We start from the raw sequence: 16,400 nt of genomic DNA, 5'->3' as shown, positions 1-16,400 counted from the left end.
TCATTAACAATAACCTTTACACCTCCAAAAGACCGTGTCACACACACTTGTACTCTGTTAAAAAATAATGTCAACATTATAAATCGCGACAGCTCCAAATTTAAGACGAGAAATATTTTTGATGTGTAAACATCTTAGCTCTCGGTATACGGCATTTGGTTGGAGTAATTCTCTGAAAATAGAACGGAAATCGATTAGTGTAAATGTGGATCAAAGATGGCGGACCCACGCGTGGCAACATAAATCGGTAACAATTGGGGTACATATCTAACGTATTGGTTTGCCAATTGAATCTTTATGATAGTGAAATTACCGTGGATTGTATTTTGTAACGTAAAATAGTCATCTTAAAATACGTTACAAAAATGTAATTTCATTTCTTATCATATATAGAGTCTCCTCGCTTAACCAAAATAGTCCCGATAGAGCCAACAAAAATGTTAAGTCGTAGTCAACAACGCACTGGGCTAGGGTGCGGGGGCTCTGGGTTCGAATCTCGGGTAAGAAATGAATGTAATTTGTGTTGTCCTAATCGTCTCCTTGGCGCCTACCCATACAACTCGGGGTTACATAGAAATACAACATTAGGGGGGGGGGGAGACGACTGGCACACTGGTGACTGTCAAACTTACCAGTGTACGACCCATCTTAAAAAAAATAATGATAGCTTAGTCGTAGCAGGCGCGCTTGATAACATGAAGGGACGGTGATCAATCTCATTTCGTCATTAGGATTTTTTCTTTTACTTTTAATAACACAATATAATAATTTTGATAAGCTAAATATATTAAAAGGTTTTTCGTAGTTATTTACAAACTGATTTCATTGGTTTAAACAAAAACAAATTTACAAACATGTATTTAGTGTTTTATTAGGTATATGTTTTAAACTATTTTAGGTTAGTATTTTAGTAATGCCATTAAAGTATAACTGTTAAATGAATTTTAACAAGATGGGCAGTATTTTAATAAACTTTACTGTCGAAAATGAAGTCAAAAGCCCGGATCTATTGAACTGCAACTTTTAGTTTGAAAAATACCTGAAAGATAGCGCCACGTTCCTAATGCATTAAGAGAACCAACAAAATTGTAAATATCTTTGACGCCCAGTTCGTACGAACACATTTTACCGTGCTAATAAAATCTGGGTATTTTTAAAGTTGCTACTAAAAATTCTTAATGACTCTTCAAGTTTACAAAAAGGGGAAAAATTATAACAATTTTCCCCTACAATACTTTTCTTATATTTATCACGCTCGGCAATATATTTTTGTGAGAATTCCACGTTCAATTTGGTGTCCAGTTTCGTATTATAAGAGTATTTGCAACATGAGAACACACAAATGTGCTAGTTACTGAGTACATATGTTCACACATCACTGACGAGTACTGAAAGACTCTCTCAAATTTTTTTATAATTAATATTTCTTAAAGGTTAAAAGGTTTTATACAAAATGGCGTCCAAGTTTGTAGTCTATCGACTTTTACTTCAGCACTTGGGAAAGCCGTGTAGCTAAAGGAAAACGAAAACTCCAACAAAGTTTTAACCCAAAAAAAAATATTAGTTACAAGGAAACCGTGTTTTTTTTACGCGTATAGTGGCATGTTAATTTGCCTAAGTGACTTTTCACGTAAATATTTTAAAACATATTAGTTGAGGGTGGCCGAGAAATTATGCCTGTGTTGTAGGAACCCGTTGAATCTTTTTTTGAAATCACGAGCGGGAACTCATACATTCAAACCCGAGAAATCATTAAGGAATAATTTTATGATTATTTCTTTTTATTTCTGTGGTTCATTCTAGGATAAGCAGAGGTGCCCACCCCTCCCAAACACTATGACTCACCCCCCCCCCTAACCTTATGATGGCCCCCCCCCCCCCCCCCGAAATTTTTTATGCCATTTTCTCAATGATTTACTCAGTTATTTTATAATATTATACTTTTTTAGTATTATATTTTATCACATTTTGCATTGATTAAAACTGATTTTCTAATAATAATTTTGGTCATATCAGGTAATATTTCCATCCTGAACCGACAGATGCCAAACTGCCGTTGTTGAGGAAAGTGCGGGGTTGCCAATTTGATTTACAAGATCCCTTTCAATTATCAAAGCTACAGAAACGTATTTTCACATTAGAAGCTATAATTATGTAAATAATATATACATTTTTCTCGTCTTTTAACCCCCCCCCCCCCCCTGAAATTTTAATGACGCAGTCTGCGTCGTTTCCCCCCCCCCCCCTTGTGGGCACCCCTGGGATAAGTATTGTTTAGTGCTAAACTTACATGGATTAGACAACGTCGTAACTCACAGTGGGCAGAATTATCACTGAATCAACGCCTCGGCAGTGCCGGGCCGAGCCGCGAGGATAAATAATGTCACAGCCTGGCGCCGCAATCCGCGCCCGAGATGCTTTCCCACGGCCTCGCGGCTCGGCTGTGCCTGCGTCAAAGAGGCCGCCGCCCTGCCTCCGGGCGGACCGCGATCCGATCAGCTTCACAGGTCGCCCACCGGCGGTTCATGGGGCATTTCCGAAACTAGGGTTGCACGCTGTTTGCCGCGCAGTCTCGTTTCTGCGCCCGAAATGCTACATCAGCTTCTGGTCCGCACATTCCTAATGGGGGATATATACACATATATACGTATATATAGGGGAGAGTAGGGTATAACGGGGTACTTAGTATAAATCGCTTTAATTTATTGTTTTAATATTGCGGTAACTGTCTGAAACCATCAGCATGCGTAGATTAGAATGTGAGTTTAATTCTGCAACTAGTACCGTGTATTCTGAAATATTATTATTGCAGAGATTTTTCATTATTTGAATGTATGCACACTACCCTGTTTTACCCAACTGGTTGGGTAAAACGGGGTACAGAAAGCAGATTTTTAAATGATTAAATATGTGCATTATAAACAATTCTGAACAACATGTAGTATGACAAATAAATACAAGTGTCAGTAAAAATATGAGAATTAAAAAAAATTCAATTATAAGCCTTCACCTTACATGTTCCTTTGTATTTGCAGTAAAACTTCACAAAAACATTGGTTTGCGGAAAATCACAAACATTGTTTGAACAACAATAACACATCACTGTTAATTTTGAGGAAGTGGTTAGTCTAATAGCATAATCTAATTATGTATAATACAACCTTGCATATGCGGTTAACCCAAATATCTGACAAAACATATGATTGTTTAATTAGCCTAATATGGCTTAGTAGGCCCGTCAGAACACAAAATAAGGCCAGAGTCTATATTCCAAACTGGCAGAAATCACATTCAAATGGCCTACAGTCATCTGTGTCTACACCAGCACACCCTTCATGGCTCCAAGAATGACACTTTAAGCATTGCACCCAACTTTCGGCTGATTTTGAAGTGGAGAACTGTTCAGCGCAATCCATGCAAAGAACGTCATCATCATCAGACACATGCAAAGTTACTGTTAGTATGAATTTGTTGCTGTCTTCTTTATTTTATGTTTTTTAGAACTGTTTTTAGATTTAGACACACCAGAATTTTTCCTTTTTAAAGATTTTGGTGAAGCTGACTGAATAATAATTAGTTCGTTCTTATATGGCGACTCGGTCAGCACAGCTGCCTTGCCACGTCGTCGTCGTCTTCCTTCTGCAGGATTTATTTTGGCATGGGGAATCGGCATCACTGTAGTCGGTGGAATTGTGAAGCTACAGTTTGATGAAGCATTTCGATTGTTTTTATCAGATAGGCCTAATCTAGATTCAGTTGGTGAAGATACCAAACCAGATGTCCCAGGAATATTACCAACACTCACATTTCCATGGGACTCTGAAGGCCTTGTGTAAGCTCGGTCAGTTGTTACAGCAGTCACTGGAATATCACCGACAGTGTCATTTCCACTCGGTTCTGAAGGCCTGGAGTTAGCTCGGTCAGTTGTTGCAGCAGCCAGTGGAATATCACCGACAGTGTCATTTCCACTCGGTTCTGAAGGTCTGGAGTTAGCTCGGTCAGTTGTTGCAGCAGCCAGTGGAATATCACCGACAGTGTCATTTCCACTCGGTTCTGAAGGTCTGGAGTTAGCTCGGTCAGTTGTCTTTTGGGTGACTGTATAAATGTACTGTAGGTAACTCTGTATAACATTTAGTATGCATTAAAAAACTGTTTTTAATTTTAAAAGTCATTTGCACAATTGATCGAAAAGATGGTTAAAACAGGAAACTGGTTGGGCAGAACGGGGTACTACCCCGTTTTACCCATTACCTGTGTACCCTGTTTTACCCTACATGCAGGTTCTGAAGCAAAAACTACAACAGAAAATCTTAACACCCGTAAATTACATCGGTTACTATGGCACAACATAGAAAATATAATACTTTACTTGAATACAACTTACTATAAAATATATCTGCAACCACTGATTAAATATTGTATAGCCAATACACGCTAAACATTTTAGTGAAACATCATAAATTTGTAATTTCCATTATTATTCACGAAAGAATACTGTGCAACACTTCATACTACCTCACTCTAGTGACGACGTGTAGAGGAGTAACTTACCAATCGTACACACAGATAGCAACACGTGTACGGAAAATAACAGTGGTACCCCGTTCTACCCAACTACCCTGTTTTACCCAACTCTCCCCTACACATACCACATATATGTGCGTGTGTATACACATATACACATATATATATACACACACATATATATGCATACATATATACACATATACACACCTATATACACACATATACACACATATATACACATACCTATATATAAATACAAACATATATATACATATATATCTGCGGTTGTTTTGCTTGATTATACCTATACACATATGAATAATATATGCGTTAAAATAAATAAGATGTAACGTTTATTTGGTGAAAATTACTGTTACTGGCTCAAATGCTCGAAAATAATAAGCTTACACTGTGTTGCAAGTGGCGGTTACGGGAAATTTTTTTTTTTTTAAAGTGGAGACTTGAAAATATATAAATAAGATTTGAATCTGTGTGTTCAAAGACTTTCCTCAACAACAAAAGTGTTCGGACTGTTACATTATCAATCTTATCTCCTTTGTCGCTTGTTGTTCCAGGCCCTGTACCAGCTTAACCTCCATCACTAAAAATTACATACAACCTTCACCGGAATTTCACCAATAACTTCATAACTTTGGTGGTGGGATAGCAAGAGAATATATTTTCCCTATTTTCCTCACCCCCCCCCCCCCCAACCCCCTCATACCAATCAACCTATTGTGTTGCCGTTTGCATTCTTTACAAATCCTGGAAGTAGGGATTGAAAATTGTACCAACTGAGTGTGCAACATAATTTTGTTCCATTTTAATCTCTGAAAACTTCCACGATCACCCCGTGTTGTAAATACAATAACATTTACAGGCTTGGGCTGTAATACGCATAGGCTGTACATGTCGTGAACATATGCACATAACTGCACCGAGAGTGCTGCTATCTCGTTACCAGTTAACCAACTTAATGCTTGCTCAGTGTAAATGAGCTTCTTTCTTGCAATTGTTAACTGCCCCCCATCCCTCTTGCGAGCCTGTCCATAGCCACACATTTGACAAGTGAAAATTACATCTAATACATTATGCATTTAGGGGCAGAATGAAAGCATTCAAATACACAATGAGAATAATACCACTTTACCACACAGGCAAAAACAGTAGTCTACCCTACCCTTGGCATGCAAATATGTATCAAGTTTCTCTACAGTGCTTGCTTGGTCTATGCTGTTTACAATCTGTCATCCCTGTGATGCTTTCCCGTGTTGTTTCGTCAATTTAACTACTCGTTTATTTGTTTTCCGTCTTGTTTTGTACTGATTCACTAACTCTGTTCTTTTTCTTTCGTGATGCAGTTTGTGTTTACTTTTTTTTAACAGCAACCTTGGTTTGTTTTCTGTTTGTGTGTGTGTTTTTTTTATTTACATATTTCCTTTTTTTTTATTTTCGTTCTTAGTTCTGCGACCAATAGATATCCTGAGGATTTTCGGAATATGTCAGAGTTGTCGGAATGAAATCTTTTAAGCTAGTTTTGTCTAAATTTCTACAAAAAAATTGTCCTAAATAAGATAAATCTATTTTATGAACTTGAGTTTAACTTTGTTCCCTTTGTTCAGTCCAAATAATTGTTGGAATGGTTCATCACTCCAAGAGCATTACCGTCCCTGATTTTCCTGTATTTTAATGTTTTTTTATTTGCATTTCCCTTTTTTTTTTGCGTTCCTCTGAAATGACATCGTTTTTTACGAGATGTAATTTCAAAATTTCTCCATACCTATACTTAAAAAAGCTTTTGTGTTTCACATAGTTTGTGGCCATTGTCTGAATTGGCATTTCTTCACCTGCTAACCTGAAAATGGCCGGCTGCAATAAAAACCGAAACACCAAGAATTTTTTTGTTAAACTTTATGCGGTTAAAACAAACAAGCAAAACCATTAATATTTCGATTTAAAAAAATCTTGTCAATCCACTGCTGCAGGTTTTTTCTTTTCCCTGGTAGTTTTTAATCTTTAATTATTTTTTTTCGCAATCGTTATACATTAGAAATAATTACGTTAATTTTTTGTTAAAATTATATTATATATAGAACATATTAAACCGCAAAGCCCACATACAAGCTAGCTTTTGCGAGTGTTATATTTCCTGTGAAACATTGTATTTGTATAAATGATGTGTGTGGGGGAGTGAGCTTCCAGATTGGAAGGAAGGGTACAGGCAGGGGCGCAACAACAGGGGGGGGGGGGGGCAAGGGTATTTTGCCCCCCCCCCTTTCTGAAACCTTGAAGTGGGGGCAAACGGGGGCAAAGAAAGTGCTGTGTAATCAATTTTTAGATAATAAAACTGCTTAAATAGCACCATTTTCCACCTTGAAATACAAATTTTCCCGGGGGAAGACCCCCAGGACCCCCCGCTTCAATAGGGGTGGGGGGGGGGATCGATGATTCTTTTTGAAAAGGTATATTACACCCCCCCCCCCTTGGAAATTTAGTTGTTGCGCCCCTGGGTACAGGTATCTGTGTCGGTGTTCGCAGAGGACGACGACGACGACGACTCGACGGCGTCCGGGTCGGAAGGCGGGGCGGGCACGCCCTCGGACCGCGACGTGGTGCTGGCGGGCTTCGACTTCTGCACCAAGGAGGCGCTCGGCTTCCTGGTGGAGCAGGAGGGGCTGGGGGCGGAGCACCCGGCCGTGCGAGCCCTCACCGCGCACCTGCGCGCGCGCAAGCGCACCCTCAACTGCGGCCGCGTGCTGGGCGCGCGCCTCTGAGCCTCCGAGCACCTCCGCTTCGAACCCACACTGGTCGAACCTCAAATCGTCGTTTCGATGGGCCGAGCTCGATTTTACGAAACTTTGGCTGGTCGAAACCCGACTGGTAGAACCTACATATACTTGTCAATCAAACCTCGGCTTGTTAAAACTCGAATGATAGATTCTGATGTGTCGAGCTCGACTTTTCGTAACTTTGGCTGGAACTCGAATGGTTGAACCTCAAATTGTCGATTCGATGGGCCGAGCTCGATTTTTCGAAACTTTGGCTGGTCGAAACCCGACTGGTAAAACCTACACATACTTGTCAATCAAACCTCGACTTGTTAAAAACTCGAAAGTTCAAAACTCGAATGATCGATTCCGATGTATCGAGCTCGACTTTTCGAAACTTTGGCTAGAACTCGACTGGTCGAACCTCTGTCAAAAATCGACTGGTCGAACCTCTCTCTGTCAAAAATCGACTGGTCGAACCTCTAACCATCGGTTCTGATGTGTCGAACTCAACTTTTCGAAACGATTCGAACTCTAAAGTCAAACTCTTGCCACTAACATTAGTAACACACGAATTGTCAATCCGCTATTTTCAAAACAAATTTTTTTTTTCTGAAAATTATGCCTGAATGTTACAAAATTCTAGAGGTGATGTCTTACTCTAACTTACTGTGAAATATCCTGCTGTCTTGAACTTAATCTGTTTTTCAGTTATCCAAAAATCTGGCACAATGTTTTGTAAGTGATTATTTCCCATGATTTTTAAAATTTTTAATTAACTCATATGAGAATTTTTTGCCAACAACTACTTTTATTTTAAGTAGTAGTATTAATGCCAACTATTTTATTTCTGTAAAAACACTAACAAATGGCAAATAGGAACAATATAATTTTATTGATCCATTGTTTACAGAAAATAGTGTACGGACAGAAGATAATTTACCCTTACTTTATCCAAACATATTAATAATGCACACATCACACATAGTAACTGATAATATACTATGTTTATTTACGAAATTCTAGTCATTTTATGTAGAGTGAGTTTTATATTTAGCATATTTTAATGTTTTTAAATACGAACTTTAGGTCGTATTATTTTTATTGTTTAGTAATAAGATTAGTTGTAAGGATGATGAAGGTTTACTTTGAATCATATGTAAAACCATTTCATAAAATTAACCAAATTTTATTTTAGGAAGCTTTGTCTACGTTTTAAATATAAAACTATCAGTAGATTACTATCATATTTATGCGTAAACTAGATCGTGAATATTTTATACTTGAAAATTTCTACTTTATCATATATCATCTATAACGAAATAAAAATCGTTATTTACTTTGCGCGCGCGTTTAATGAGGAAGGAACGTCAACGATTCTTCACTTGGCAGTCTTATGTGTATTTACACTAATACCTAATATATTTTATTAAAAAAAAAACACATTAAAAATAAATTTCTACTAATTTAAGTCAACATTTATTTTACCATTTTAGTTTTGTACTGTAGGCAACACATTTATATAATGTATTTTATTTATTTCAGAAATTGGGAAATAAATTCTAGTCACATGTATTTATTGTGTATGCTGCATATATATTTTAACCATATAGTGATCAAGGTATAGCATTAGATTTTTCTTTTCACTGTTTTCACTCTTCCTCGCCAAGTGTGGAGTAGATAATAAAATTTAAAGTTAAAGGTAACTTAAAAATAATAACTGTTGCTAAAAGGTTTAATCGTACTTCCTAAATTAGCTTCTAACAGGTTTAAGCTGAGCGTGAACAACATTAAGTGATTTCTCGTTTCTTAAGCACTGTATAAAACCAGCTGAAGATGTGTTCCGGCGGATTAGAAAAGAATTCAACCACCTGCGTCGTAGACTCGAAAGACAAAAAAAAAAGTTTCATACCAAAGTTACACACACGGAAGCAAACCAAACGACCGACCCGTTATCTGCAATTGCGTCTTTTAAGCTTGTTAAATTTACAAACCATGGTGAAGGTCCAGTTTGCAGAACCTGAGCTCACATCAATCTTGATTGGGCTCACAGTGGCTAATGTTGCGAATGTAGGTTTTTAATGCCTGCCGGGTTTATAAGCTACGCAAAGAACGCAACGACTCAATAACGCAACACGCAACCAATGCAAGAAAAAATTGGGGTGGGTTGAAGTCGGGGCGAGTACCGCTATGTTTTTTTTCGTGAATTCAAGTTCCAAAGTAGGATGCTCTGAAGGAATGGATAAACAGCTACAGGTCGAGCGTCGTATTTCGTCATGTGCGCTCACCACTTTAGGCCACCTGGCCGATTCCATTGCATTTTTCTGGGCTTCTTTCTTTCTTAATCGACAGAGCCGACATCTCTCTGCATAGGATAGTCTAGGCAGCCGGTTATAAATGGGTGTCACGCGTTGCTTCTTTGATTATTTTTTTTTTACTTTCGGTTTGGGCATTATTCCTTGCTGCTTGCGTAAAAAAATACTGTGCACGAAATGTTAAATACTGTTATTTATTTTTTTACAAAACGTAGTATACACACTAACGCAAAGAATAAAAGTTGTTTGGAGAAAATCTACCAAGTACTTTCGTTGCTATCTCGCTTGCGACTGAACGGAGGAAAGGCCCCCCCCCCCCCCCTCCGCCTTTCTTGTCTTTTATTTGTCTTATGGCATGCACAAGGCATCCTCAGCAGTCGTTGATTACGCGAAACTGTGTCGCCACACTTGCCTCTGGTGTCCTTTCGTTTTACCCCCCCCCCCCCCCCAACCCAACCCAGCCTTCAGGGGGAGAGGGTGAGGGCAGGATTACCCACCTGCCCCGGTCCCTGAATGCTGAAATTTGGAATAATGTAGGTCTTTTCGTTGTTGTAATAAAAGAGGTGAAGTTAGCCGAAAAAGCACATTATTATTCGTGATTTTGATCGGGGAGAGCGTCCGAACCTTGAAAGGATTTTTTTTATGTGTTAACATAACAATAACATTGTTTTGTGAAAATAAATGTTGGGTGGGTTGGTTACACTTAGTTATATTTAGTTTTACTAATTGGGACCTTACGTGCGGCGAATTCGGTGCTTCGCTCTGATTGGTGACTGAACGCTAACCGCGCCTGCTACGCCTTTTAGCTTTCGCTGCCGCGCGGTTACGTCATTGCGGGAGACGCTGGGTAAGCGTCGACGCCAGAGTTCCAGCGTTCCACGTCGGCGTCAGAGCGCGCTTTACGGTAGTGTAGGCATTATTAGCCTCGAGTGCATAGTTTTTCCGCAATGGGCGTTTCAAAGTATCCTATTTTCGTGTCGCCAAGATTCTACCATCCACCCCGGACGAAACACAAGACGTTAATCTATTCACGTCAAAGCACGGTCTTCTGCGTAGCACGTTTGTAAAGCACGAAAGTCGCAACTTGTCGCCAACCAAAATACTTTAAATTGTAAACAGTTGAAAACTACCTTCTTTCTTCTCAGTTTACTACGAAAACATATGAAATTGTAAATAATTTGATTTAAAATTGTTATTTTCTTTCACTGTGCGTAAGGCTAACTTATGAGAACGTCATGTTTACAACAAGTTTAAAGTTTTCGGAACACTCCACATCAAATATGGAAGTAGGAATGGCAAGCCGAATCTTAAGAAGTTGAAAGTTAGGGGATACTTAGGTTCCGTAATTTATAAACAAGTATTTTAAAATGTTATTGAAGTTTTTGCGCCTTGAGTTGCTTGCGTTACTACGTTTCGTGCTTAGTTTATGAACCCGGACTTAAGCCCGTTCTTAAATGACACGGAAACGGAGACGGATCACGTAAACAGAAACGGATCTAACGGAACAATAGCACACAGACGTCCATTCGTATTATTTGAAGCTTTAGTTGTGGTGCAAAGCTTTAAAACATTGGATGCCTAAGATTCGCTCATGAAAATATTTTGTTTCTTTTTTTGTTGTACCTATATGTTTTGCTGGACTAAAATTGGTTACTAAGAAAAATCAATATATAGCACTCCATTGACGTTTATGAATGCTCAATATTAATACTCTGCATGGCTATTTTATAATATTTATTGAATGATGTTATATATAGGGCCCAACTGATTAACCACCTAATCAATTCAAACTTTACAAACATTAGTCGATTTTTTTTTTACTTCAATCTTGTATTTTATAAAATAAGTTTAATACAGCTTCGTCGGAAACAATATTCTCAACTCGTTTTGACTACGCGAATATTAAAAAAAAATTCTATCTGATATTCGCTTTGCATTAGAAAAACTAGTATTGGCATAGGCCTTAATATATAACCCCTAAAACATTTTAAAAAATTCATCATTCCCACCTTTATATAGAAAAAAAATTGACAGTAAAAAACTATAAAAGTAGTTTTATTCCACCCCAAATGAAATTATGCGTACGCTTCTTATCATCATAACTATTTAACATTCAGAAGTTTACATGTGCTTCTCTTTCTCCTGCTACATTTAAGTTTTTATAATTTAAATCTTAACATCTGTGTTAAATACCTTGGCTTCAAGTTCTTTTAAAATGTTCGCTTCTAAGAAAGCGAATCATGGTTCTTAGCCAAGGATTATATACAGTAGATATGTTTTATTGCTCAAAATTACGTATCGGGAGCAATTTAAATGAATACTCTTAATTGCTTTAGTTCACATCTGACAGCCATTGAACGTGTTATTTGCAGACACTGGTTGTATAAATTATACTTCGATTACGTTAGCGTACAGTTCATAAAGAAGAAAAAGAAAATCTCAGCATGTTCTTTCGCACGGACACTCATTAAATTGAAGGAAAATTTTTTATTAAGATACACACAAAATCAAGGAAAACGGGTTTAGAGAGAAAAAAGAAACAATTATGAATGTACACACTCGAGCATACGCAGGTTCTTTTTTAGGGAGGGGAGCAAGGAAGGGGGGAATAAAATCGCTTTGCCCGCTGTATGCTTTCAGTTTCTTTTATGTTGGGGGGAATATTAGATTGTTTAATAGTTAAGACCCTCAGAAACAACCTTAGTAAAAAAATATTAAATCAACTAAACTCATTTGGTAACTACAACTTTCATGACAATGTAATTATTTATCTGAATTAACTTGCGTGGCCCGGGTTAAATCACACTAGGGAGCTGATTTTTGAAAGAAAAAATATTGTATTTAATATAAGGAACATGACTGCTGAATTTAAAGTATTTATGACATATACTTAAAAAAACGGAAAATTGTGATATTAAAAATTAATCCCTTCTTAGAGCACCTGTAGGGTACTGAAGAAGTATTTCCTCCAAAATTTCTAATCTCTGGGTCCGCATATTTAGGCTGTGCGTTTTCTGACAGCCAGTCGGTCACGGTACTGTTTTTATAGGTGTGGATGAATGATAAAACAGTGGAGAGGTTAGATGGAGTGTTGTTCGTTCCGAGGCAATGTCCGGCAGCGTGTCATGCACTAAGCGCGTAGGTACGTAGTTGTTTCGCCGCCGTCCGCTTGGACGAGAGGCAGTCGTCCGAATCTAATGCGAGTGGTTACACACAGCACAGAGACGACCACAAGCACCGCAAACAAAAAACCGCCCTCGCCACTAAACAAGTGTTGCTTTAATTCTGTTGCTGGTAGAAATCGCCGCTGTGTAATACCTTCCGAGACCGCAAACACTACAGCGGAATGATTAAGTCTACGGTACCTCAAAAATTCTGTACCTTGGTACCAAACGAGCCTGAGTCATGAATGTACAACTCTGCAAGAGAGTTGAAAAAAAAAAACATATCTTCCAATGATACTCTTTTTTTCCACCAAATTCTCATGCGCGTGGCCAGCAAGAAGGAACCTATAATTAATTAATTTCCTCATATCAGACTCTTTTTTCTACGGCTACATGCGTTTGACATAATTGGACGGACGTTTGTCTGGCTGAACTAAATCTTTGGACTTAGGGTCTTATAATTTTCGCTAAATGCTTAAGAATTTTTTTTTTCTCGAATGAGTTACAGTATTAACGGCTTTATAGAAAACGAACTTATAAGACTTAGTCTGCAGTAAAACAAAAATGGTTGAAAATTTGATTTACACTCATTTGTGTTAGGGGCACAGAAATATATTTATCAATTTTTTAACTTTAAATAACGTGTGTTCTGAGATCTGAGTTCTCCAGAGGCTTTGTGTTAGTAATACGGTAAATACAAAGTGATTGTCAAAATATAACTTAACTACAATTAATTAACAAAACTATTAAACAACTATAATTGTCTATGCGAAAAAATATTAAACAAGATTGTTAACAAGCTAATTAAACTAAAGCTAAATAATAAAAAAATATTATAATCGTCCATCCGAAAAAAATATCTAAGCAAGAATTATTGTAATGACATAAAAAATCACAAAGCTAAAAAAGGAAACTAAATGTCACCGAATCATTTAGAATAAAAACTAGAAAAGATTACCTTAAACTCAAAATTAGACAGTATTATTGACACTAACATAAATTATAATAATAATCGAATACGTCGACGCATTGGTGCAAAGAAGACATCATATAGTTTTCACTTTTCAGATCAAGACAATACAATTGAAACCGTCCGTCGCTTTGCTACGAGTGGTCCTTCCTGATCGTTTATCCTCCTTGTAATGACCACTAGCACCAGGCAAAATCCAGTACTGCTTACTTTGTCATGTATAGTTGATAAAATAAACCGTATCGTCATGTTCGCGGGGAAAACCCACTATGCAGGAACAAATATTTTAATAGAGCACCACGTTAATAGAAATCTCTCTAAAAAAAAAAGTAAGTGTTTGTATCGCCAACCCTACATTCCGGTGTCGGTTAGCTGGCACCTATCGAACCTTGAAACTCCGCCACAGGAAACTGTTGCATACCTGTTGGACGCTAAATATTCGCTAATGACCAAGTCGAGTCTCTAATTGTTTAGCAAACCAGCGTGTAAGCAAATCCGTGAGGCAAGAAAAAATTAAAAAACCCCAAAAATAATTACTGGGCAAACAGCAGTAGTCAAGTAATACATGTTTACCCCGAAATCTCACAATAAAAAAATCAAGATACATATTTATACTTTAAAAAACTTACGTAAATTGTTGTCTCTTGCAAACGGTAATTCCATCTCACGTCTGATATAAAACAGATTCTGTACCCTTGTAACCAAGTGGGGCGTAGCCACACACGAAGGCCTGTAGCGCTCGAGAAGAAAAGCTAATGTCCGCAAACTAGCTAAGCTAGTAATGGTTCAAGTTCGGTACATCTTAAATAAAATCTTCTGTTAGTTACGGAAGAACTCGCTAAATTATTGTAGAATTATTTTTAAATAGAGTTGAAACTTAAAATCATTGCTGACATGCATAAAAAAAGAAGAAAGAAAAGAGTAATTCAAGTAATTCCATACTCACCGTCAGCCGTGATGCGGCGGAATCAACCGACGAAACAGCCTTGCAACACCTCGAGCACGGAGCCACTACAAATATGAACTGTCTCCGGAACACGAAACACCACCACACAGGTGTCACTGTCTCTTTCTCTCTCTATTTTTCATTGCGCCCGACGCTGTCCGTTCGCCTGCCGTCGCAGCGGAGAATCCAACAGGCGAATGGGGCCTAGTAACCAATATATAAAGTCAAATCCAAATAAGTAAACTGAATTCATTCACAACAGCGAAGTTAAATAAGCAAACATATAATAATTAGTAAACTGACAAAATATAGCAAAATAAATAACTTATGGCCAAAGTAGCAGGTAAATAATCCTGAAATGAAGGACGTTTCAAAATAAATAAATAACTCTTTTAACAAATACAAATAGTATCAAAAAGAAAACCTAGGAGAGGGACACAATTACGCCTCACTATCAAGAGCGTACGCAGAATTTAAATTATTTTGAAAAAAAAAACTATTTTCCTTCTGTTTGCTTTCAAATTATTTCCCTTTTATTTGCGGGAGTGATAGATTTTTTTAGGATTTCGGAAGGGGGGAGGGGGAAGAGTTTATATACCAATCTTCCCTCTTCTGAAATCGGATTACATATAAAGCGTTTTCTCATTACGGCATTACGCCTCGAAGCTTTTTGCCGAACGCCGGGGCTTTTAATGGCCAACTCCAGGGCGAGACCAAGAATTGTGGTCAACCACGGCGCATGCTCCAATTCCACTGGCCAGCGGTGATGAGGTGGGAGGTGGCGCGAAGGAGCTATGGGAAGGGCCAGTCCTCTTCTGCCTCGTCGTGTGATGGTATCTGCTCCACGCACCTGCTCCCAGGCAGAGCCACTGGGTCTCGGCTGCCGCGGTCACCCAGGGCAGAGTCTTGTCTCTTCCCCAAACTGCAGCCACCCTGCTGCTGCCCGTTTCCCAGATATCACTTGCTTAACGTTTGTCCAGCCGACACCGACAAGCACAGGATTTTTTTTATTTTTTTTTATTTTTACGTTCCACGCGGTCAAACTTGCACACGGTTTGCAAAATTAGCTGTTGAAGTTGAATTTTTAACATTGCTGTGCAGTATGGTTAAGGAGAACCAATTCGAATAGGTAACTAAAACGTTTTGAGTTTAAAGGCAATCCTGGTGGCTACTGCGTGGTATGGTTTAAAATTATTTCTGAAAAATTTGCTAATTTTTTTTTTTTTTAGCCTTTTAAAATCGTGAAAATCCTGAGGATTTGAAATGGCTAAATTAAACCATATCACATAGCGCCCAGTACAATGGTTTTAAACCTAAAAACTTCCCGGGTTTTTTTTAAATTTCATTCTCCTTATCCATACGGCACAAAAACGTTAAATATCCAACTTTGCCAGCAATTTATGCAAAAAATGAACTTAAAAAAATAGAAAAGTAATCTTTAAGGCACATCCAGTCAAATAGTCGGCAAGTTTAACCATGTGTAACGTAAATATAAAATAATGACCCGGAACGAGACATACGCCCTTAACAAACACGACTGACAGAATAGGTAGCAGAGTGATATGTAGCCAATCAGTACTTCCTTTGGGAACAAAGATTTGAATTGTGTCAAATTATAGACACGTTGCAATGCACAAAATACAAAGCACATTCACACCAGGTCACGTCCTATTTCTCCGAGAAGCGTCCATGCTGGAAGCTATGTGATGG

The 16,400-nt window shown here is 38.0% G+C and overlaps 1 protein-coding gene across 2 annotated transcripts in view; it reads right to left on the bottom strand.

Moving 5' to 3' along the window:
* The window catches only part of LOC134542940 (neuropeptide CCHamide-1 receptor-like), a 953,117-nt gene extending 938,327 nt beyond the window's left edge, over positions 1-14,790 (bottom strand). For both annotated transcript variants that reach the window (XR_010076868.1, XM_063387552.1), the window contains exon 1: positions 14,691-14,790. The gene's annotated coding sequence lies outside the window, so the exon portion shown is untranslated. The remainder of the gene's footprint in view (positions 1-14,690) is intronic.
* Positions 14,791-16,400: the final 1,610 nt, after the last annotated feature.

This window comes from Bacillus rossius, assembly GCF_032445375.1.
Source record: "Bacillus rossius redtenbacheri isolate Brsri chromosome 9 unlocalized genomic scaffold, Brsri_v3 Brsri_v3_scf9_2, whole genome shotgun sequence".
In the NCBI taxonomy this organism is placed as follows: Eukaryota; Metazoa; Arthropoda; class Insecta; order Phasmatodea; family Bacillidae; genus Bacillus; species Bacillus rossius.
The sequence above is the reverse complement of the archived record's forward strand: the minus strand, read 5'-3'. Positions and strand labels throughout refer to the sequence as shown.